The 25620-nt window shown below is 27.8% G+C and overlaps 1 protein-coding gene across 14 annotated transcripts in view; it reads left to right on the top strand.

Moving 5' to 3' along the window:
* The first annotated feature begins 8151 nt into the window (after positions 1–8151).
* LOC122502799 (zinc finger protein rotund) overlaps positions 8152–25620 on the top strand; it is a 170146-nt gene continuing 152677 nt past the window's right edge. For 5 of the 14 annotated variants that reach the window (XM_043613054.1, XM_043613053.1, XM_043613043.1 and 2 more), the window contains exons 1-2: positions 8154–8504; positions 9279–9948. The gene's annotated coding sequence lies outside the window, so the exon portion shown is untranslated. Of the gene's footprint in view, positions 8505–9278; positions 9949–25620 lie in introns of all 14 variants that reach the window. The other 9 variants (XM_043613045.1, XM_043613049.1, XM_043613041.1 and 6 more) reach the window with 6 other exon arrangements.

Here is a 25620-nt window from a genome sequence, read left to right as displayed (position 1 = left end):
CATAAAAATTCAATTTCATAAAATTTCGTTTACATAAAAATTCGTAAAACTATGTAAATCAATTGAAAAAAAATTCAACATTTTTTCAAAATGTTTAAAATTTTTTAAATTTTCCTACTAAGAAAAAATCGGATCAATTATTTCAATTCATTTAATTAATAATTAATTAAAGTAATTTTTATCTAAAAACTAATTTTAACTTTAAGTAAATTTTTTATGTTGAAGAAACTTTCAGAAATTTCCATCGAAAATTTCTGACATGACAAAAATTTTTTAATGATGAAAATTAAAATTCTTTTTTTTTTGGTAAAAAAAAGGGCAGAGAATTTAATTTCCAACAGCAAAAAATTATAAAAGTTTCACTTGAATGAAATTTGAGAATTGTAATTTTTATTTAAATAAGTTTTTTTAATATTAAAATTGTAATTTTTATATAAATAAGTATTTTTAATTTCAAAATTGTAATTTTTATTTAAAGAAATTTCTTTTATATTAAAGTTGTAATTGTTATTTAAATTTTTCAACTTTCTTACTTAAAATATTGAAAATTAAATTCTTTACCCTTCCAATAAATATTTAAAATTTAATTCGTTCTTTTCTTTTAAAATACGAAATTAAAAAAAAAAAAATTGTTTTGATCGTTCTTTAATTTTTCCTTAAAATTCTTCCTTGAAAGTAGAAAGTTAATCAAATAAAAATTCTATTAAATAAACATTTTTTTAAATCAAAATTCGTTTATCCAAAAATTTGATTCCATAAAAAATTCGTTTATCCAAAAATTCATTTACATAAAAATTCGATTTTATAAAATTTTGTTTACATAACAATTCGATTTCATAAAATTTCGTTTACATAAAAATTCGATTTCTTAAAATTTCGTTTACACAAAAATTCGATTTCATAAAATTTCGTTCACATAAAAATTCAATTTCAAAAAAAATTCGTTTGAATAAAAATTCATAAAACTATGTAAATCGACTACAAAATAATGTCAACGAAACAAAAATTTTATCAAATAAATATTTTCTCTCCTTTCCATAAAAGGGTAAAAACGTAAAAAGTATTTAAAATTATCGGTTTCGAATTTCGACTATGAATGGAAATTGGGAACAAAACATTTTTTTGTCGAATCACATCTTTCGAAATCTTTTGTCAATTCTCAATTGTAAACCATTCTTTTTGTCAAAGAAAACATTTCGATTATCATTTATTTTTGTCGAACATAAATTAATATATTGCGGAAAAAAATAAAAACACATCTGGTGCTCTACATTTCTATCGGAATCTCTCCTCCTGACAAGTACAATAATAATACCATCAATATAATTTATATACTGAAAAAAAATAAATAATTGACCATTATTTTCCCGATAGAATTGGAAGAGAACGAGATTATTTGTTGCGTGTGAGTGTTTGTAACGTGAAATTATTTCGCAAGCGATTCTTTATTGGTTCCTTTAATACCAGATGTACATCAAATATCTGTACATATAACATATGGAATCTTTATCGTCCACCTGTTTTTTTCCCTCAATTATATAGTTACACACAGAGATTTTTTTTTATTTATCGATCACTAAAATTGACCTTATTTTCTCTTCCCACAAGTCGAGGTCATTTCCTTTTGACTGTCAAATTTTTTCTCTTTTTTTCTTTTTTCTCTTTTTTCTTTCTTTCCTTTTTTCTCCATCTTCTCTCTTTTCTCTCTTTTAAAAAACGAAATTTTCGTTTCAAAAATCGTCATATTATTCGTATGGAACATTTTAAAGGATTGTATAATAATATTTATTGTTACAACATTATTATATGGAGTGTATTGAAATCTGGAGGAATACACGAATCATGTTAAGGGGGGCAGGGGGGTAATAATCAAAAAAAGGGTGATTCCACAACAGGAAATTCTTATTTCGTATAAATGTGCCATTATGTCTTGTTAGCGGATCAATTTTTTTGCGGCTTATTGACGGATGTGGGTTGCACCTCTTAATGAGGTAGGAAAGGCACTTGAGACCAATAATTTTTGAGGGGCCGATTTTTTACAATTATATTGGCGAACAAAAATTTCTTTATTATCCCAATAAAAATTTCTCTATTATCCCAATATTATAATAATTGCAATTTGATTTCATTTCCGGAGGGTCGTAATACTTTTCTTCTTTAGGAAATTCTGGTAAAATCAATTACACGTTTCTTTAGGGAAACATGGACGAGAATTAATTAAATTTTTTAAAAATAATTTAATAAACCCAAAAATTTTCGAGTATTTGTATAATCAATGTTGATTCACTAAAAATGCTTCGCAACACTTCTCTGTTTTCCTAAAAGTATCGAATTGACACCAATTAGATCAAATTGATACCCAATTAGATCAAATTGATGCCAAAAAATTGGATCATTTTTTTTTTGGTATCAATTCGTTGCAGTTTGATACTTTTAAGTTAACAGTGTTTTGATACGTTTTTTTTTGTCTCAATTTTGATATTCTTAGAAAGATTCACGACTTGTGAAGAAACAACTCGAAAGCACTTCCTCCTCAAAGACTAATCCCTTTTTTTCTTCTTCCGCAAACATTCGAAATAACTATAATGAATTAGAATAATCAAAAACCGGAAGTCTGTTTTTTTCTTAATGAACTTAAAGCCTAAAGGACAAATATCTAACGGTTGTTAGTTGGGGTAATAACAGCTTATAGAAAACACGAAAGATATTTACATTCCAACGTTAAGTGTTGGGATGTCCTAGACAATTCTTTGGGACCATTGTTTTCATGCATTTTTTTGTCTAGCCGCGCGACGATGCGAATTCACCCTTTTTGGAACGAGAGAAGGGTGATGTGGGCTTTTTGGTTCAACAAAAAGAGGGACCCGAAGTGAGAGAGCGAGAGAGAGAGAGAGGATCGACAGTTAGTGGACTGGTTGATGGTGGTTCGTTCCTCGTAATTGTATCGATTGTCTTAGGGCGTCACTGCCCCGCCACCAGTCGACCGTTACTCTTTTTTAGTCCATGAATGGCAATATGTGTGTGAGCCTGCCCCCTTCTCAGGATGGACCCTTTGTTGTTATTTCGTTGATCAAAAAATAAAAATTCTTCTTTCCTAACCAGATGAAAGTTTGACCTGAATTTTTTCCTCTTTTTTTTACGGCCCAAAAAGGGGACAGACAATGGAGATTTGCATGCGGACCATCATCTCTTTTCTGTGAGGAGCATCATCACTTCTCATTCGATATGATATAGCAAGAGTGAAGAATGAACAAAAATTGGATTTCAAATTCTTTTTAAAGACTTCCCCTTTCTGTGCGTAAGCGAAAAAATTCATGGACCATCATATTGAAGACCCTTGACCATTTGGGGTTAAAAACAATTTGGATTTTTTGCTCCGACAGCTGCAGAGTCTGTTTTCTAACAATAGATTTAGATTCTTTTGCAGGTATTCTTTTTTTTCTGGGTCAACTATATAGTTATTTTCTTTTTGGCAAAGTGCAGTTGAGAATCGGTAATCCTTTTATTAGAGGGACATTGGGTGAAGGACACCCTCTTGGCTAGTCGCCTAATGATCAACTGGGGAAGAGGCTTTGGTGGGTAATTAGTAAAAACAAAGGACTGTCAAATGGATTCAAAAGGTGCGGAGGGAAGAGGGGGACACACCGGAGAAGATTCACGGAATCGTAAAATGATCGCTGAGATAGAAAGACGCGAATTGAAGTGAAGAACGATAAAATCTAAATGGAAAAGTAATCCCTCGCTTTCCCAAAGGCATTTTAGGGGAAATGCCTTTTTTTACTTTAACGACTTTTGTTTTTCATTCACTAGGTCGCGCCTATTACTATATTATTTCAGACTTAATTTTGGAGCAAATTAGGTTTGACTAATCAATTGTTTACTTAGAATGATTAAACAACTTTGTATCAGTCAACAACCATTATTAGGGTTAACATGAGCAAAATTGCCTAGAACCAAACGCGATATTGTTTATGCTGGCACTAAATCTTTTTTTTTTCTATATAGTGTATATGTACCATGTCTGTTTGTGTCATTTCTACTCCAAAAAGAGAAATACTAGCGCAAGGTCAACTGTGATAAATTTTGTAAACTAGACGAACATGTCAGTGTAGAAGGCAAGTGTGTTGTTCAGCCATCACCTGCAGGAAAAGCTATTTCGTCGCTTTCGCCTGGCAAGGACTACCCTCTGTACATTCTGCTTGTTGGAGGGCGAGGGGGGACTCTCTCTCTCTCTCTCTCTCACTCTTGTCCACCCTAAGTAGAGCAAGAGAGAGAAGGGTAAAGAGAGAATAGGGAGAGAGAGTGAGAGAGGAAACGATATCTTGATAGAGTGCGAGAGTGAGAATGTGGACAGAGAGAGAGAGAGAGAGAGGCAGAGTGGTTGCGTACCTCGCACAACCACCATCGTATTTCGAATCCCGCCGCTGACCACAGCCCGCTACATCGCGCTTCGGGGCTCGAAACCACCCTCATCAACACACAAGCATTCGCATGGCACACACTTACGCAAGCATAACGCGTGCTTCGCCTGCAGAAATTCTCCAGCGGCATTCCTTGGCGCGAGCCTTTCACCGGGATGCTCTCTGCCAGTATCTTATTAGGATGGTGCAGATCACATGCTATATATGTGCGGGGAAACAACACACAGGTGGCACGAAAAAGGGATCACGATTTCTCCACCTATGCATTTCGTTTGCCCCGTCACTTGGCAATCGATCGTTACTACTACTACTTCTTCTTCTTCTTCTTTAAATTGGCCTTTGCTTCTTTTCTTTCTTCACAACTAACGAACGTTTTTCCCTTTTGCTCGTTGACCGCATGCAAAACGATGCATCTTGCTATGTGCTCTTTTTAACCTTACTTATTTGTACTTTGCTTTTTTGTACAAGATCTATTTTTGTGTACACTTTACTCTTTTGTACACTTTTTACCCTTTGGTACATATACTCTAGTCTTCTGTATTCTTTATTTTTCTGTATATTTTACCTTTTTGTACATACTTTTAACCTTTCTGTACATTTTTAACCCTTCTGTACACTTTTTACCCCTCTGTACATTGTAATCTTCTTTATTCTTTATACTTTTCTGTATATTGTACCTTTTTGCAAATTTTTTAATTTTTACCCCTCTGTACACTCTGGCCTTCAGTATTCTTTACTTTTCTGTATATTTTACCCTTTTGTACACTTTTTACCGTACTCATCGCAGGATTTCAATTATTTTTAATACGAATTTTAAATGAATTCCTCTAAAAACGCAATTATTCTTAAAAGTTTGAATGAAATTCTTCGAAAAATTCAATAATAATTAATAATACAAGTAGCACTTGCACTTATATGCAACTGTATTAATTATAGTAAATGTATTTATGTATATATAGAATGACATTAGTCTTCGTTATCGGATTCATTTTCGAATTCAAAATTACATCTTCATTATCAAATCATGTATAATTATTAATTGTTGTCACTATATAGGTTCCTTAATTAACCAATCGTCAATTGTCCAGTCTTCATTAGGTCCCACGTATATATATACATTCAACTTTTGATGACAATTATTATCGTTCCCTTTTTTTCCGCACTCGATATTCTGTCGTGTGACTCTTTGATTTTATAATTTAAAATGCTTCTCAAATAAGTTTTGTGTTAAACTATATAAATTTTTAATTTTACAAATTTTTACTATTTTTTTTTTTATTTTACTAATTTATTATTTTTATTATTATTATTAATTTTACTAATTGCGAGATAAATAAAAAGAGAACAAAGTTAAACCTATATTTCGTCAATTTTATGTAATTTTACCAAATTTTTACTACTTTTTGAGTAAATTTTTACTGATTTTGATGTAAAACAAACTTTTTTTTCTGACCACTTTTTTTACTATTTTCGGATGAGTAAATTTTACTGTTTTCTATTTTAAAATAAGAATAGAGTAATTTATACTATACTTTAATAGTAAAACTTGAATATAAATTTATTTTTGACAAAACAATCGTCTCATTTTCTCAAATTTTGACTATGCTGCCGGAATAAATTTTACTATTTTTAATACAAAAAAGAATAAAAATAAATAAAATAATTTTAACTATACTTACAAAGTATATACATTTTGTCAATTTTTAGAACTTTTTGAGTCAATTTAACTGATTTTGATTTAAAAAAAAGCAATATTTTCTGACTATTTTTGGATGAGAAAATTTTAATGTTTTCTACTATAGTAAATAAGAATAAAATAACTTTTACTATACTTTAATAATAAATTTATTTTTGACAAGAATTTCGTCTAATTTTCTCAATTTTGACTATTGTCGAAAATAAATTTGATATTTCCATTTATAAAAATATAGTAATTTTTATTATACTTAGAAAGTATAAATTTTGTCAATTATTTTTACTGCTTTTTGAGTAAATTTTACTGATTTTGATACGAAAAAGCAATATTTTAGTATATTAAACTTTTACTATATTTGTACTGCAAAACATACAATTTTTAATATATTTTTACTAAAAATACAAAAATTTATTCTGTATTTGTATAAATAATATTATAAATTTTGTGCTATATTTTTATTACAAATATTAAATTTTTACTATTTTTGTAGTACAAATGTAAATTTTTTATTCTACTTTTACTACAAATATTAAGATTTATTCTATACTTGTACTAAAATTTGAAATTTTATAATATAAAATTTTTACTATATTTGTAGTACAAATGTAAAATTTTTATATTATTTGTATTATAAACATAACATTTTTACTATATTTGTAGTACAGAAGTAAAATTTTTACTTTATTTATACTATATAGATATATAAAATTTAACCTATATTTGTACTATAAATGTAAATTTTACACTATATTTGTACTATAAATATAAAATTTACACTAATTTTGTAGTATAGATATAAAATTTACACTGTATTTGTACTATAAATACTTAGTTTTTCTAAGGAAATTAAATTGAGACAAAAAACGAATCAAAATGTTGCTTCGCAACACTTTTAATTCGTCTCAATTTAATATCCTTAGAAAAACTGTGTTTTGTCACAAAGCAAATACAGCAATTTTTACTATACTTACAATGTGAAACGTACATTGTGTCAAATTCATGTAATTTTACCAATTTTTACTACTTTTTGAGTAAATTTTACTGATTTTGATTTAAAACAAACTTTATTTTCTGACCACTTTTTATTACTATTTTCGGATGAGTAAATTTTAGTGTTTTAAAAACTAAGAATAAAGTAATTTTGACTATACTTTCGTATAGTAAAACTTAAATATAAATTTTTGTTCACAAGACAATCGTCTCATTTTTCTCAATTTTGACTATTGTCGGAATAAATTTTACTATTTTCAATACAAAGAAGAATATAGTAATTTTTACTATACTTCCTTAGTTCAAATTTAGCTAATTTTTACTGATTTTGATTTTAGAAAAACCAATATTTTCTAACCATACTTTTTTTTAATATTTCTGATAAGTAAATTTTTTTCTTCTCTACTAGAAATGAGATTAAAGTAATTTTTACTATACTGTAATGTAGTAAAACTTTTAAATATAAATTTATGTTTGTCAAGAATTTTGATCCAAAAATAAGTAAGAGGTGGGGACTTTTGACTATTTTTGGCTGAGTAAATTTTACTGTTCTAGAGAAAATAAGAATAAAGTAATTTTTACTATACTTTTATAGTAAAATCTATTTAAAACATATATTTACTGATTATTTTCCGTTAAATTCAAAATATAAAAAGAATTCCTTTGTAAAAATAGACCTTCGATATTAAAAATTCAAAATGGAGGATGGAACATGGCGTACGTTGCCCCTAAGTAATTTTTGTCAGTTCTAAAAATCTTTACGTCCACCCAAAGAGGAAAATTAAATTTTAAACCAAATTTACATATAATTTTCCAATTTCATTAAAATATGTATATTGCACTAAAAGAAAAAAAATATCTTTAGATAATTAATAATTATTTTATCAAAAAGTTCAAAGGGAATATTTTCAACATAATTCAGATCTTTATCGATAATACAACTATATATGCAACACTGTTTCAGTTTAGTGCTGAAAATTATGTCAGGGTAATATATTTTACAACATTATTGTATACAATAAATTCCTTGATGTAAAAATATTGCTTTGCCAAAGAGGAGGACGAGGAGGAGTAGAGTGTGAGAGAGAGAGAGGGCGAGAATCAAAGTGAGAATATAGACAGAGAGAGGAATGTATTTTATATATTGGAAAATATATATCGAGTCCAGTGAAACATGCGAATGAAATTGGAGAGCAGGACCGGTGCAATAGTGCGCAACGCGGTAGCCCCGCGCTGGGGCGGACAGCCCAACGCGTCCAAGAGAGGGTTGATATGGTGGTTTGGTTTGGTTTAGGTGAGGCAAGAGGCGGTGGAGAGGTGAGGTGGGGGTGCTCGACACAGGGCAACGGCGCAGTTGCTACTCAGACACGGGGATGCTCGCAATGCCTCTATCAAAGGTTATTTAAAAAAAAAAAGAAAATCCCCCTAAAAAAAAAATTGTGTACTCGATTTAGAAAAAAAAAAATTCGGAATTTTAGAAAAAAAAAACTACCTTAAATCTTTTATCGTGAATAGTTTTTTTTTGTGAAAAATTTTCCTAGTGAAAATTTGAGAGAGAGAGGTGTGCCCGTGACGACGGAGGGTACGATTTTGGTCTTTGCCGGACGGGTTTTCCCGCCGGATGCGGAAAGAGAACCTTCTTCGCGGATCTCAAGAGAGGGAAAGAAGAGCAAGTCGCGAATAACCGACGTTTGAGAAAGCAGTGTGGCGGGAAACACGTGGAGATAGAGAGAGAGAGAGAGAGAGAAAAGTCGGGAAAGGTTCGACTAGGAGGGAAGGACCAACCCGGCGCGTCTTACCACGACGCGCAAGGAGCGAAACGCAGGGCTCTAGAAGGGGAAGGAGAGGAGAATGCTGAAGGAGGGGGTGGAAAGGGGGCAGGAGGAGAAGAGTTCGAGACCCGGCAAAGACGCTTATTCGTTCCTCATGTCACGTGGCCCCCTTCTTACTTCGGTTTTTCCATTTTCAATCGCGGGAATTTCGAATCTTATCCCCCCTTTTACTTCCAACTACCCTCGGAAAGTGTCCCGCGCCCCTTTTTGCAGTGAATTCTCAAATTTCCAAATTTGCCTTTTCCGATTTAATCAAAATTACTTGAAAATTTAAAAATTCACTAATTTATTCAAAAATCCGGAAATTTAAGAATTCACTACATTAAATCTACTTTTCAGACGCGTCGCACTGTGTTGTTATGTGTTGTAATAGTTATTTCATTGAAAAATTAATTTTACCGTTTTTGCAAAACACAAACTGGTTATTATTTTCGAATCTGTGAAAAAAGTCTTTAATAAACCGCAACTATTTCATTTCCGATACACAAAAAAACCGGTGACTTTTTATTATTCTCAATTAACAAACAAAATTTTTGGATACCATAATAATTTCGAAATTTTAACCAATATAAATACCATCATCATCGACGAGCAAGAATTTTAAATTAAACCAAAGAAAAAAACAAAAAAAAAAAAAACTAAAAAAAAAAGAAGAAGAAAAGTAACAAAATTTTAAAGAAGCATTGCCTTAGATATTACCTAAAATCGTCACAAGAAACAAAGAAGAAGAAAAAAGGAAACTAATAGTAAAAAAAAAGAGGAAACATTTTAGACGATTACGAAATAAATTGTAAAGATATGACAAAAGTATATTTTTAACAAGTTTTGAAAACTTTAGATTTTAAAAGAAAAAGAAGCTAAACTTTAACAAAAAAAAAAACGAGAGAAGAGGGAGAAAAAAAGAGGAAAAATGATAAAAAATTGATAAATAACTAAAATGTGATCTAAAAAAAAGTCGTTGCTACCAAGAAAGCCTTATGTCCTTGTTTCAATTAATTCGGTTCCAAACGTAAGTAAAGAAAAATTTTTCAACTTAATAGCATGATTCTTTCCTTATTTAAACAATTTTATAACAAATTAATTATTCTTATAACTTTTGTTTATCAGTTTGGTCCATTTTTGGTCCAATTAGATATCTTTTCGTTTTGTATTTCTTCGCTTCATTTTTTAATTCTGAAATCTTGCAAACTAGATTTAAAAAAAATTTAATTTTCCCCAACCAATTTTTATAAAATATTTTCACAAATAAATTAGGGAAAATTAATTTCGACGTAATAATTCGAAAAGCTTCGAATTAGAACAATAAATTGAAATTCGAATTTTGAAACCGCAATTTTGCCGAATTTTAGTCAATTTTATCAAAGTTCGGTATATACATTCGAAGAGTTGGTCCATTTTGATGACGCTAGAATATACTCGCGCGAGAGCTGCGTCTCAAACCGACGCCTTTGAGTTTTAACCATATCAGGACAAATTTTTAATATAAAAATCAGGGTAAATTCTTATCGCAAAGAATATTTATAATTTAGAGAGAGAAAAAATACTTTTTTCGAGCAAAAAAATAATTTTTTTCCTCTGAAGGGTGGCGGTGGGGGGAGGGGAAATTTTCCATCAACATGACCCCGCCCAATGGAAAGTTCACTCCTTTCGTTCTTCGCCGAAACATGAGCATCAGTTTTCTGAACTTTTCCTCATAAATAAACTGAAAATAGTACAATTTTTTTTTAAGTTTTATGTTTTTAAATAAATATAAATTTATTTAAATATAAATTTTATATACTTTATAGTAACAAAATATGGTATTTCCGATTTTTGGTATACAAATGTAGAAAATAATTTTTAATTTTAGTACAAATATAGTAAACGTGGTCTATTTATAGTACAAATATAGGAAAATTTTTACGCATTTATAGTACAAATTTAGTAAAAATTTTACAATTTTTCAGTGTAAAAGAAAAGTTGCAAAATAGAGCTAATTTCAGTACTAAAATAGAACTAAAATACGATTTAGTATAAATTGGTAGTAAAATATACTATTTTTACTATTCAATTAGATTTTATATCTATAGTATAAATAAAGTAAAAATTTTACTTCTGTACTACAAATATAGTAAAAATTTTATGTTTATAATACAAATAATGTACAAATTTTACATTTGTACTACAAATATAGTAAAAATTTTATGTTAATATTACAATTATAGTGTAAAACTTATATTTATAGTACAAGTACTGAATATTCATTTGCACTTACTACTAATAAAGTAAAAATTTTATATTTATAATACAAATATAGTATAAAATTTCAATTTTTAGTACAAGTATAGAATAAATATAATATATATAGTAAAAATAGAATAAAAATTTTACATTTATACTACAAATATATTAAAAATTTTATATTTGTAGTAAAAATATAGCACAAAATTTATAATTATAATACAAATAAAGAATAAATTTTTGTATTTTTAGTAAAAATATATTAAAAATTGTATGTTTGCAGTACAAATATAGTAAAAGTTTAATATACTAAAATATTGCTTTTTCGCATCAAATTCGGTAAAATATACTCAAAAAGTATAGTAAAAATTACTCTATTTTTTTTAAGAAATATATAAAATTTTTTCCAACAATAGTCAAAATTGAGAAAATTAGACGATATTTTTGTCAAAAATAAATTTTTATTTTAAGTTTTACTACGAGAGTATAGTAAACATTACTTTATTCTTATTTTCTAATAGAAAACACTAAAATTTACTTATCCAAAAAAACGTAAAAAAAATTGTCAGAAAATTTTGTTTTTTTTTTAAATCAAAATCAGTAAAAGTTACTGAAAAAGTAGTAAAAATTTTCAAAATTTATACTTTTTAATTATAGTAAAAATTACTGTATTCTTTTTTGTATCAAAAATAGTAGAATTTATTCCGGCAATAGTAAAAATTACTCTATTCTTATTTTCAAGTAGAAAACAGTAAAATTTATTCATCCGAAAGTAGTAAAAAAAAGTGGTCAGAAAATAAAGTTTGTTTTAAATCAAAATCAGTAAAATTTACTCAAAAAGTAGTAAAAATTGGTAAAATTACATGAAATTGACACAATGTACGTTTCACTTTGTAAGTATTGTAAAAATTACTGTATTTCCTTTGTGACAAAACACAGTTTTTCTAAGGATTTTAAATTGAGACAAAAAACGAATTAAAAGTGTTGCGAAGCAACATTTTGATTCGTTTTTTGTCTCAATTTAATATTCTTAGAAAAACTAAGTATTTATAGTACAAATACAGGGTAATTTTTATACTTATACTACAAATTTAGTGCAAATTTTATATTTATAGTACAAAAGTAAATTTTTTATTTATAGTACAAATTTAGTGTAAATTTTTAGACTATGTAAAATTAAATCGTAATATTTTTTTATATTAATATTCATTTATATATTTTGTTTATTTATATTTTATTTATATTTATATTATTTATTTTTAGCTAGAATAAAAAATTTCGATTTTTTCGTTCAAAGGAAAATAATCCTTTTTTGTTCGAAGTTAAAAAACTTTGAACAAAAAAATTATTTTCCATTTGAAAATTTTACATTTGAAAAATTATTGGCAGAGGTAGAATTTTTTTTTTGAAAGACAATTTTTCCTTCGAGCGGAATGTAATAAATTAATAAAAGTGTATATGAAACTTGTGAATTGCGACACACACACAGACACATTCAGAGACACAGTTTCACACACTTTTTTACGAACTTGAGTTTTATCAAGGCGAATTAAATAAAATTAAGTCTCGTCGCGCTAAATACAGTTTCGTTTTGCGCGACTACGAAGAGTCTCTCTTTCTTGTAAATTAAACGCATTGCGGACAGTAGTGTGGCCGGAATAGTCTTTCAGAGAATTGTGAAAATAGAAAATTATCTTCGCCACACCGGTATTAGAGTTTAAGAAACAAAATCGTGGAACACCGGTATATAAATATAAATGAATACTATACCTGGATATGTGAAAGTTCGTATAAATAATAGAGTAGCATTCTTTATAGTAGATGACTCACTCAACTATAAATTACCGTCAAAGAAGTCGTTGGTCACTATTAATGAGCCAGAGGAAAATCGTGTCAATCATTTCCATCTTAAAAAAAAAAAAAAAAAAAAAATTCATTTTGTAATTCTTTGGAGAAAAAAAAATATCTCTCGAGATTACTTTGCGAAAATTTAAAAAATATTCCCCTAATTTTTAGTACACATTTTTAATTTTTCCGATATTTTCAAATTTTTTCTTCCGGGAAAATTAACTTTGAAAGAAAATTTAAATTGAAGAATATTATGAAATTACCACAAAAAATAATTTGAGGAAAAATTCTACTAATTTCAGGGGATATTTCACTTTTTTTCCGGAAAAACTTTTTGGTGAAAAATCTTGGGGAATATTTCGAATTTTCTTGGGGGAAAATTCACAAATTTTTCCACGAACTTTTAAAGAATTATTCTCGATTTAAGAATCGAATTTTTTCACGAAACTTTTCAAAAAACTACTAATGAATTTTTGGGAAATTTTCAAAAACAGAATTAATGAAAAATTGACAAATTTTACTAAAATTTTCCTCTAAAAAAATATTACAAAAATAGTTTAGTAATTTTTGGTAAAAATTTCCACCAGAAAATTTTTTGAATAATATTTACAAAAAAAAAATCGTGTTTTTTGTTATTAATACTTTTTAGGGAATATTCGGTAAATTATTATTAATCCAAATTTGGATTTTCACCAAATTTTCACAAAAAAAAATTGTAATTCAACTTTTACTTTAGTAAAAATCTTCCCCAAAAAAATATTTTCAAAATCAAAATTTGAATAATCGACAGATAAATAGAATCTCATTGATTCAAAATTTGCACGTAATTTCATCAATTCAGTTATAAAAATTCGCACTTTTATTTTACACTGATTGACAGTCAAAATCAGTACATCAAATATTCACAGTTTCACTGAACTGGAATCAAGGGATTAGCTCCTGAATTCAAATCGTGACTGTATGCGATTGCAACTGAAGATCACTGATCAAAATTGTGACAATTTCATTTTGCAATAAAATATTCACTTGTCCCCTTCGCTTCGAATTAATTTCAAAAAATAAAACTTTATAGAATTTGAATACAATTTTTTTTTGAAATAATAAATTTTCCCTGAAAATCAGTTAATTCTTGTTGACTAAAAAATTAAAAAGTAACAGGAAAAATTCGGGGAAATGCCAAAAATAAAAATTTATTTGATTCAGTTGAACGACTACTTGTCTATTATCAAATAAAAATTTGATTTAAGTAAATACTTATTCGACTCAAGTAAATGTTTTTTTAATTCAAGTAAATATTTATATTCGACTCGAGTAAATATTTTTTTAATTCAAGTAAATATTTATTCGACTTAAGTAAATATTTTTGTATTTAAAGTAAATATTTTTTTAAAAATTGTCAGATTTTGAAATCCATGCGTAATTTTGTAAAAAATATGTTTTTGAATGCACAAAAAAATTGATAAATGAAAAAATTGATTTTTACAATTTTTAAAGCATTTTTTTTAAAAATAAATCTTTGTTTTTAGTTTGCAAAAAAATGGTTTTTTACAATTTTTGAAAATAAATCTTTGTTTTTTGGTTGCAAAAGAAAAAACGGATTTTTACAATTTTCCAAGCATTTTTTTTCAAAATAAAACTTTGTTTTTAGGCTGTAAATGAAAAAAATACTATTATTCAATTTTTTAATGTGAAAATTCATTTTTCTAACTAATTCATAATTTTTTATTTATTATATATAAAAATTATGATCTAAAATTAATTATAGAAAAATAAACAAATGAATTTTTTAAGTAAAAAATTGAATAATATTGTTATTTTCAATTTTCAAACTATTTTTTCGAAATTTTTCCCTATTTTTTCGGTTTTTCGACTTTTTTTTAAACATTTTTGAAGGAAATATCAGAAAGTAAAAAACGTCTAAATGCATTGTATGAAAGTTTATTTTTGAATAAATAGAAACGTTCCAGTAACGAAGGGGAATTTTGGGGTAAAATGTACTAAAGTACCACAAACCAAATATATTTTATATTTTGTTATAAAAAATATTAAATTTTAAAAAAACTTATGTGAAATTTCGTATAATTTTATCAAATATTCAGAATATTAATTAAATTCTAATATAACTTTACTACACGGAGAGAAAATATGTATATTAAATTTTGTAAAATGATTTTACAAACTATGGAAAAAGTGCGACAAAACGAAATTTTGATATTAAAAATACTAAACTTAAAAAAAATCTGATGTGAAATTTAGTAAAGTTATATTAGAATTTAATTAATATTATACGAAATTTATTCTAAATTTCACATAAGTTTTTTTAAAGTTTAGTATTTTTTATATCAAAATTTCCTTTTTTGCACTTTTTTCCCAAATTTATAAAATATCACCCGCAGAAAAAAATATTCTATTTAAACCAAATATATTTTTTTTTTGACTTAAATAAATGTACATTTGTCTTAGAATCAACTAGATTTTTTATTTGTTTTAAATAAAATTTTAATTCGACATAAATAAAACATATTTGAGCCAAATAAAATTTTATTTAAACCAAATAAAATTTATTTGAAACAATTAAAAAGTCTAGTTGGTTCTCAGACAAATATACCATTTCTCTGGGTGGCAGAACTTACTACTAAAAATTTTAATTGATTCCTATATAAAGAAAACCACATTTTTTATTTTGAACTAATTTAGTAGGTCGGTTATGTAATTCCATTTTTTTCTTTTACTTCTATATTCACTTCCACTTTATTATTTAAAGATTTACATTTTTTTATACACCGAAAAAAAATCTATTTATTTCAAACATTCATTTACTTTTCTATTTATCAAAATAAATATTGTAGATGAATCAAATATTTTTTAGTTATGCCAAATAAATATATTTGAGTCAAATAAAATTTTATTTAAACCAACACTGCTAACTTAAGAGTATCAAATTACAACGAATTGATACCAAAAATGTGGTACAAATCAGAAATTGGTCCAAATTTTTGGCATCAAAAGTGGATTAGTGGATCAATCCACTATTTCGATCCACTTTAGTGGATTAAATTTAGTATCAATATTACTTTAGTATCAATTTGATACTTTCAAGAAAACTGTGAAATAAAATTTATTTGAAACAAATAAAAAGTCTAGTTGGTTCTGAGCCGCAAATATACCATTTCTCTGGGTGTACTTTTACAAAATTTAATATATATTCTCTCTCCGTGCAGTAAAGTCAAAAAATATAAGTTCAAAGCTACTTTTTAATCATAAATCTACGATTTAGATGACAAAAGGGTAGTATTTCTCGCAAAGAGAGAACAGAATAGGGAGATAACAATTATTCTCCAGTGCATAAACTATCTTTCGTAATTGATTCCTTCCCCTTTGGATTGTACATACATACATACAGAACAGAAAATGAATGCGACTTCATCTCCGGAATATGATTGCATGCAAGACCCCCTCAGATCGGTAAAAGATATTTTTAAAAAACGTTAGTTGCAGGAGAGAGAGAGAGAGAGAGGTTGGTATGGTTAATTTTGAAATTCCTATTTCCCGGATCCCGGGTGGCTTGCAAACGAACTGGGAGTTCTTCAGCTAATGGTGCATGTGTGAATGCATATTAACAATGCACAAGTATGCAAGAAACGAAATGGTATTGGTGCATTGGAATATATATATTCAAGAGGGGGTGGGGGGTTTTGGTACTCGGAATTGGCAAGTGAGTGCAAGCGCGGCAACATCGCTATGGAGAAAATTTTTTCTCTCGATGACTTGAAGCACATACATGCATACATTGATGCTAACAACCCCCCCGGTTGGTCTCAACATTGGGAAAGGCTTTGCTGGGGCATTGAAAGCTGCGTGAAGGGTATAGATGCTGGCGGGAGAGCAAATATGTGTGTGTGTGTGTGTATGTGAGAGAGAGAGGGTGGGACAGGTATTTTTTTTCCGCACCCCGCGTATTGATCCCGGAGTCATTCAAAATGGCGGCCTGCCTGGAGTCAGCCAATGACTGCCTGAATCGATGACTGCAGCGAGCCATCCCCGGACCGACCAATGGGAAGCCTCCACCGACGCAGAAACTAACACAATTCAACATCATGTGAAACTTGAAGGGGGGTTTGTTGGATGCAGAATGTGCACTTCAACCCCTGGGTTTTGTTGGTATGTGTTGGAGTGAGTGTGTGTATGTTTGTGCCAGGCGTCGATGACCCGGGCGTCAATGATTTCCGTCGAAAATTTCCAGGGACAAGAAAAAATGGTAAAAAAAAAAGAAAAATTTTTTACCCCAACGATACTTCCGCCCCCAAAATTCTCTGCTGCTGTCCGGGGTTCAGCATCCAATTTATGTTCGTACACACACACACACAGAATGGGAGGATGAGGAATGCTTTTTGTCGATAAACCCCTCAATTTCTCGCTTCCTATATAGAGATGTATGTCGATGAGGAAAAATTATTATTTACTCTTGATTATTTAACACGGACTTTGAACCTGGTAAATTTATTCGGCAAACATGTCGCGTTGATTAATTATTACCATAGTGTTACTGCGCTGACGAATCAGAATTTGTTTGGTTGATAAATTTCTCATTTTTTTGGTTACTGAGGTGTGTCACCGGGTTTTGTCGAATATTTTTTGTAATATTTTTCGAATCTTTGTCTTGCTGATGATTTTTCGAATTGAACTATTCCAGTTGAACTATTTTTCTCCAGTTTACAAAAACTTTTTTCCAAAGTTTGACTCTTTTGCCTATAAGGACGAATAGTTAGACCCAAAGATAGACGTAAAGAACAACCATAAAGATACAATCAAACTTGTCAATATGCAACTCTATTTTAAAATTTTTTTTACAAACAAAAATGTCCAACAGAAATTATTTTCACTTAGTTCCACAGAATATTGTAAAAATATGTCAAAATTAAATTATAAACCAATTTAAGGATTTTTTACAGTAATAAAATTTAAAAAGTGGAGTTGCATTCCGACAGGTTCCACTGAATTTACAAATTTATAAAAACGGACAAAAAATAAAGTTTGAAAATAGACCTTAAAGTATAGAACAAAAGTACATAATAAATAAAGACAAAAATATCAACAAACTAAATTTTATAAAATGAGAAAAAAAGATCGAAGAAAAAGATAGACCTAAAGATAGTCAAACAAAGCTAAAATTAATCTTGAAAACGGACCTAAAAGTAGACCAAAATGTGGACCGAAAAATAAAGATATCGATGAATTAAGACGACAAGCAAAATTATTTACCTCAACAAAGTTATACAAAATAATAAGAAAGACTAAAAGAAAAAGTAGACCTAAAGATGGCTAAACAAACCCAAAGTCATTCTTGAAAACAGACCTTAAAGTAGACCAAACGGTGGACCTAAAAAATATCTAAATAGCATTAAAAAAAGAAACAGAAAATAATAACAACAACAAAAAAAGCCATGGAAAATAATAGAGAGGTCCAAAGACTTAAAAAGAAAAATAAACCTAAAAGTAAACGAACATACTGAAAGTCAGTCAGCAGACCTAAAGGTAGACCAAAAAGACCTAAAAGTAGCTAAAAAACGAAAAACAACAAACGGAATTATTCAAAATAGTAAAAAAGGCTTAAAAATTCAAAGAAAAGTTAGACCTACGATAGACGAAAAAATAGTTGAGTTTGAAAATAGACCTAAAAGTAGACCTAAAAGTAAACCAAAAGATGGGCCTAAAAGTACCTAAAAAAATACCTAATTGTACAAAAACATAAATATAAACAACAAACAAAGTCTTGGAAAGTAATAAAAACGAATCTAAAAATTAAGAGAGAAAGATAGACCTAAAAGTAGATAAACAGACAAAAATTAAAATAGTCTTGAAAATGGACCAAAAGGTGGACCTAAAAGTACCTAAAAATAGACCTAATTGCAGAAAAACATAAATAAAGACGAATAAAAATAACAATCACAGTCTTGGAAAATAAAAACTGATCTAAAGATTTAAAAAATAGACCTAAAGTAGAAGAACAGACATAAGTTGAAAGAGTCTTGAAATTAGACCTAATAGTAGACCTAAAAGTAGCTAAAAAGTAAAAAATAAACCTAAAGTCAACAAAATTTGAGAACATACCGAAAGTAGCATTATTTGCGAATAAAGTATAAGCAAGAAACGGACCTAATAGAAAAATGGACCTAAAAACTTAAAATAGGCTTAAATGGACAAAACACTTAAAATTTGACCTGAAAATAGACCAAAAGGCAGAAAGAAGCACATCTAAAGAAAAAAAGCAAATTTCAAAGTACAGGGCTAAAGTTTCTTTTAAAAGCTTAAAATTTAAGATTCTTTTGAATTGACCTAAAAACAAGTTTTTTCAAATTGACCTAAAAATAAGTTTTACAAAAAACCAGACTTGAAGTAGCTAAAAATTAAATATAGACCTAAAGACATAACTAAAGTGTCCAAATATAAAAATTTAAAAGCAACAAGATTGGAATAAACGTTCGTAATGTTTGACCGAATATAAAATTGACCTAAAGACCCTAAAGTTTAAAAATTAACCTAAAGATAGCCAAGACTAACCAAAAAGTCTAATTAAACCTTAAAAACAGAAAAAATAAGACAGAAAAGTGGAGAAACATAAAATAGACCTAAATATAAGGGATAACGGATAAGGGGATAAGGGATAAGGGATAACGGAACATTGACCTACAAGTATAGCCAAACGTGAAGAAGACACCGCAGTCATCCAAAATATACCTGAAATCATAAAAATGGACCTAAATATGAAAATAGGATTTAAAAACTAAAAAAAAATATATAAAAAAATCCGAAATATCCAAAATGTGTCTACATTTTGGATATTTTTATATTTTTTTGTTATGAGCCCAAAAATAAAAATAAGACCTAAAAGAGCAAAAAGAAAACAAAGTTTATAAATAGAATTTTAGTCACAAAGACCGCATACAGAATTTTTATATCAAAAAATAAAAAAGCAAAGTATTTTTTTTCAAACAGTTTTTGTGAGAAAAATTTTTTCTTGCACACAAAAAAACAGATAATTTTTATATAGTGGAACTATTTTTTTTGTCTCTATAATAAAATTCTTTTTTTCAAGAGAATTTATAAAATATATTCCCGACACACCGAATTTTCCGTATGGTGTGTGTATATATAAATATTCTTCTTTGGGTATGTGCACTGAGTGCATTTCGTTTTGTACAAGAGTGAGGAAGGTCGTTGACCGAAGTACAGGGGGAGCAGAAACGAACCACCAAACTGCCGAGATCGAAGCTATCCTGTATGTGGTTGAATCTACCCCATATGCATTCCCATGATTTACGAAACAAGAGTTGTGCTGGTATCTCGAAGGCCATTAGATAAAATCTATTGCCCAAGGAATATTGCATCGGACACACACACACACACACACCAATACAAATACTTGCGTATACGCTCTTTGGAATTAACTCACGTGTGTGTGTGTAATACTAAGAGAAAAAATTTTTTTATTCAAAATTTTCTTTTTTTTTATTCATTTTTGTTTTTTGGGTGATTCATTAAAAATTTTGTTTATTGTTTATATTTATTTATTTGAGAATTTCGACATTAAATTTATTTCACAGTAAAATATACTTACTATTAATATAATTAATATAATATTATTATACTTATTAGTTATTACTTTGTATTAAACATTATGAATATTAAACAATAAATATGTTAAGTAGTATATTTATTTTTATTTCTACTTTCTTTTTTTAGATTTTATAAAAATAATATAATTTTCCATATATTTGTTGTTAAATATATTTACAGATAAATATTCTTATTGTTAAATATTATATTTTTCGTTAAATATATTTATCACTAAATATACTTATTCTAAAATATTATATTTATCGTCAAATATATTTATTGTCCGATATATTTAACGTTAAATATATTTCTTTTCCAGTATATTTATCGTTAAATATACTTATTGTTAAATATATTTATTGTTAAATATTCTTATTGTTAAATATTATATTTATCGTCAAATATATTTATCATTAAATATACTTGTTTAGTATTATATTTATCGTCAAATATATTTATTGTCCAATATATTTAACGTTAAATATATTTATTTTCGAGTATATTTATTGTTAAATATACTTATTGTTAAATATATTTATTGTCCAGTATATTTATTGTTAAATATGCTTATTGTTAAATATATTTATCGTTAAATATACTTATTCTTAAATATATTTGTCGTTAAATGTACTTATCCTTAAATATAATAATCGTTAAATATATTTATTGTTAAATATTATATTTTTTGTTAAATATTATATTTATCATTAAATATACTTATTGTCCAATACTTTTATTGTTTAACATATTTATCGTTCAATAAATTCCTTGTTAAATACGCTTATTGTTAAATATATTTATTTTTCAAATTTTTATCGTTTAATTGACTCATTGTCAAATATCCCAATTGTTAAATATATTTATTGTTTTTTACTACGTTAATTAAATATAATAAGTACCTATTATATTACGGAGAAACATTATTTTTATTATTAAAAACACACGAAACGAGAAAGAGAGTGACAGAAAAAAAATTTTATTTGAACAGCTTCAAGTTGGCACACGTACATATATATACGTATATATATAAATATTATATAAAACTCGTTCTATTTTCTGCTGGTAGAAAAACATCATTCATAAATTATATTGGAATAAAGAACTTATCAAACTAGGCGCGTCATATATTTTTCTCTAGAACACACCTATTTCAAAGAAAAGTCAAGACAAATCGAATTTTTTTTTCTCATTTTTTATTTACTTTTTTTTTAATCAAGAAAACTTGTCGCGAATCCTGAATGGCTGACACAGAACGCTATCTCAATTACCTTGATCCTGGATACGTCGAAACTTTTCTTATCTTATCATATTTATTGTGACAATGTGTGTCAAAGAAAAATGACGCTCTATTTTTCGAATCTCCCACCGCACTCTAAATGTACAAGTCAATTGGTAAATTTATCTTTTATATCTGAATTTTCAATCGTGGAAAATTTATTCTCTTGTATATAGCGCAAAAGAAAATCTCTCTCTCTTTCTCTCGCTCTCTAAATTGGAATTCGTAAAAATGTTTAGTAATTTGACTTAGTGACTGATTTTTTGCTTATGAATTAGTAACTTTTACTAATAAATAGAAATTTCTATTAATAATTTAGTAAATTTTACTAATTTAAAGGCAAAAAGTCAGTCAGTACACTCTAAATTTGAATTAGTAAAAATGTTTACTAATTAGCATTCGTGAGTGACTTTTTGCTTTTGAATTAGCAAATTTTACTAATAAATAAGAATTTCTACTAATAAATAGTAATTTCTACTGATAAATAGTAATTTCTTCCAAAAATAGTAAATTTCACTAATAAATAGTAATTTCTACTAATAAGTGGTAATTTCTTCTAATAAATAGTAATTTTTACTTATAAATAGTCATTTCTACTAATAAATAGTAATTTCTTCTAAAAATAGTAATGTTTACTAATAAATACTAATTTCTACTAATAAATAGGAATTTCTTCTAGTAAATAGTAATTTTTATTAATAAATAGTCATTTCTACTAGTAAATAGTAATTTCTTCTAAAAATAGTATTTTTTACTAATAAACAGTAATTTCTACTAATAAATAGTAATTTCTTCCAATAAATAGTAATTTTTATCAATAAATAGTCATTTCTACTAATAAAAAGTAATTTCTAATAATAAATAGTAATTTCTACTAATTTTTTAGTAAATTTTACTAATTTAAAAGCAAAAAGACAGCCACTAATTCAAATTAGTAAAAAAAATTTCTAATATAAATATAGAGAGCAGGGGGTAGGGAAGGTAAATTTTTCCTTCGACTATTAATAAATAGGAGAGGGGGGAATGTAAATTAATTCTCTCCCTATTAATATATAGAAGGGGTAATGTAAATTCCTCTCTCCCTATTAATAAATAAGAGAGGGGAGTTAAATTTTCCTCCCATTATTAATAAAGATGGGAGGGGGGATGCAAATTTTTCTCTCCCTATTAATGTATATGAGGGGAAATGTAAATTTTTCCCCTTCCTATTAATACCTAGGAGGGAGAGTGTAAATTTTCTTACTATTTAACGGGGAAATGTAAATTTCTCCCCCTACTTATAGGGGGGGATGTAAATTTTTCCGCCCCCTATTAACATTTATAGGAAAAAAATGTAAATTCCTGTTGATTTTAATTTTTTTTCTCTTCTTTCACTCTTTATTTTCTTTTATTCGATTTTAATAAGTAGGAAATAATTTTTTTCTTCGAACGGATAATTTTTTTTTCTAATCTATATAATTATTCGCGATCATTGCGGGAGGGGGGTCAGATGGAACTTTGAAGTTGTCAGCACGCGGCACGATTGCATCACGCCAATAATGTCTGTAGTGCATTTGCGGTGCGTATGTATACATATATATATGTATATACTTAGATTGTCTTCTATTGTCACAACTAATACATTCACTTGGCGTATTATGCTGTCGGGAAAAATGCGAACGACGTGCTCAGGGTCAAAACTTTGGTCCATTGGGACTTTGATTTATTTCTCACTCGTTTTTTGTCTTTTTAATGTTAAATTTGAAAAAAAATGTATTTTTCAGTTTGTCTTCTTTATAAATCTATAGAAATTTTTTTTTATTTAATTTCTTCAAAATGTGTATTTTTTTTTTTTTATTAATGTTACATGGAAAAAAAATCTTTAGTTGATAAAAAACTGTTAAACTGTCACCAACTCCAATTGGAGTTGGCAACAGTTTTTTTTATACTTTTTAATATTATTTTCTTATTATTATATTATTTTAAGTTTTAATTCTTTTTTTATTAATTTTACACGGCAAAAAACTTCAGTTGATAAAAAAACTGTTAAACTGTTACAAACTCCAATTGGAGTTGGTAATAATTATTTATACTTTTTAATATTTCCTTATTATATTTTAAAAATTTTTTTTTGTTAATTTGACACGAAAAAAAATTCTTAGCTGATAAAAAATTTTTAAACTGTTACCAAATCCAATTGGAGTTGGTGACAGTTTAAAATATTATTTGTATTAATAATAATTTATAATTAATAATATAATTAATATTTAATTTATAATTAATAATTAATAATTTATATTAAATATTAATTATTTTTTTAAAGTTATCGAAAAATTTATAAAACTATACAACGTGGAATATTTGCAAGAATTCCGTACGGAATTCTTTGGGGAATTCTTTACGGAATTCCATGCGGAATTCCATACGGAATTTCCGTAGAGCTTAACGTTACAAAATGAGAGAAACAATGCAAAAAGATATAAAATTTCATTTTTTTCCCATTTTTTTTGTTTTGTTTTTGTTTTTGTTTTGATTTTTTTTATTCAAAATTCACCGTCTGGTGTCTGCGTGTATAATTGGAGAAAACGACATGCACACGTTGACAGGTGGAAATCAGTATAAAATATGCAATTAGAGAGGATATTGATGTAAATTAGCGTCGCGCGCGTGCTACAGAGAAATTATTCCGTGAGAGGCGCATTACAGAGCGTCAAGAGAGGAAGAGAAAAACAGAGAGGAGTAAGGGGTAGGGGGAGGGGGTAATTTTTTATTTACATCACAACACCAACGAGAATTGTATCTATATATATATATTCTGTATATGTCAGGTTTTCTGTTTGGTTTTCCACGTGACAATTAGTCACGTCGGTCGACGACATTGGAGAGTTTGCTGTCAAGACAGACTTAATGATTGAAGGTCGTGTTATAGTGCGCGATCAGTGACTGGTTTTCATTGATAGGAAGTGGCAGTAAAACCAAATTGACATGTTAAAGTGACGAACGAGTCGACGTTCGTTGCATTTGTAGCCTTCACATTTAAACTTGCATTTATATATATATATATATATACACGGGGAGGGAAGAACAACTTTCTGTCGCAGAGAGAGAGAGAGAGAGAGAGAGAGAGAGATAAGTGCACGATGGTCGGTTTTTCTAGCGCGGGCAGTTTTTCTATTAAGCTTCATTTGTTTCTTTCATTGCGTAATGCACCGGACGTGCCGCTCATTTCATCCTACTATAAACTCCACCTCCCGTTAGGAATTCTTAATCCGGACGCTACGATTCAATGCGAGGTCTTTTTTTTCTTTCAAGACCAGTTAGTGCGTGTATTATTGATTTCCCCCTTGATTATTTTTTTTTTACTTAATTTTTCAGCACGAGGGAAATTTTTTTGGAAAAAAATTTCCCTCGTGCTGAAAAATTGAGTAAAAAAAAATAATCAAGGGGAAAATTTCTCCTATTCAAATAATTTTGAATACAAATTGTCCTGTCTGACGAATTTCGCACTTTTACCACTTTTTTTTAAAACTAAGAAAAATTTCAATATTCACGACCGACTATTTACTACTTAGAACAAAGTCAACTTATTTTTTTTTGTTTTTTTATTTTTAAGTTTTCATTTTTTTTTTTTATTAAAAACTAACAAAATTTTCTATTTTAAATTGAAATTGAAATTTAAAAACTATTTTTCTTTACGAATAGTACAATTGATTGCAAATTTAATAGTTTCGTCTGACTAAA

The sequence above is a fragment of the Leptopilina heterotoma genome, unplaced genomic scaffold, assembly GCF_015476425.1.
Source record: "Leptopilina heterotoma isolate Lh14 unplaced genomic scaffold, ASM1547642v1 Lhet_238, whole genome shotgun sequence".
Lineage (NCBI taxonomy): Eukaryota > Metazoa > Arthropoda > Insecta > Hymenoptera > Figitidae > Leptopilina > Leptopilina heterotoma.
This window is presented reverse-complemented; position numbering and strand designations above follow the sequence as displayed.